General features: G+C 28.5%; 1 protein-coding gene across 3 annotated transcripts in view; it reads right to left on the bottom strand.

Moving 5' to 3' along the window:
- otud7b (OTU deubiquitinase 7B) overlaps positions 1-333 on the bottom strand; it is a 46972-nt gene that overhangs the window by 14441 nt on the left and 32198 nt on the right. The window lies entirely within an intron of this gene.

Below are 333 nucleotides of genomic sequence, written 5' to 3' on the forward strand. Positions count from 1 at the left end.
GCTGCCCCCCAAGAAAGTACGTTCATTACATCACATCACAGTACATTACATTACATTACAGTACATTACAGTATAGTATATTACAGTATATTACATTACAGTACATTACAGTATAGTGTATCAAAGTACAGTATATTACAGTATATTACATTACAGTACAGTTTAGTACAGTACAGTATATTACATTACAGTACATTACAGTATAGTGTATTAAAGTACAGTACAGTACATTACAGTATATTACAGTATATTACATTACAGTACAGTTTAGTACATTCAAATACATTAAAGTGTAGTATATTACATTACAGTACAGTACATTACAGTACAGTA

This window comes from Notothenia coriiceps, unplaced genomic scaffold (assembly GCF_000735185.1).
Source record: "Notothenia coriiceps isolate Sejong01 unplaced genomic scaffold, NC01 NC01_scaffold00016820, whole genome shotgun sequence".
Classification (NCBI taxonomy): domain Eukaryota; kingdom Metazoa; phylum Chordata; class Actinopteri; order Perciformes; family Nototheniidae; genus Notothenia; species Notothenia coriiceps.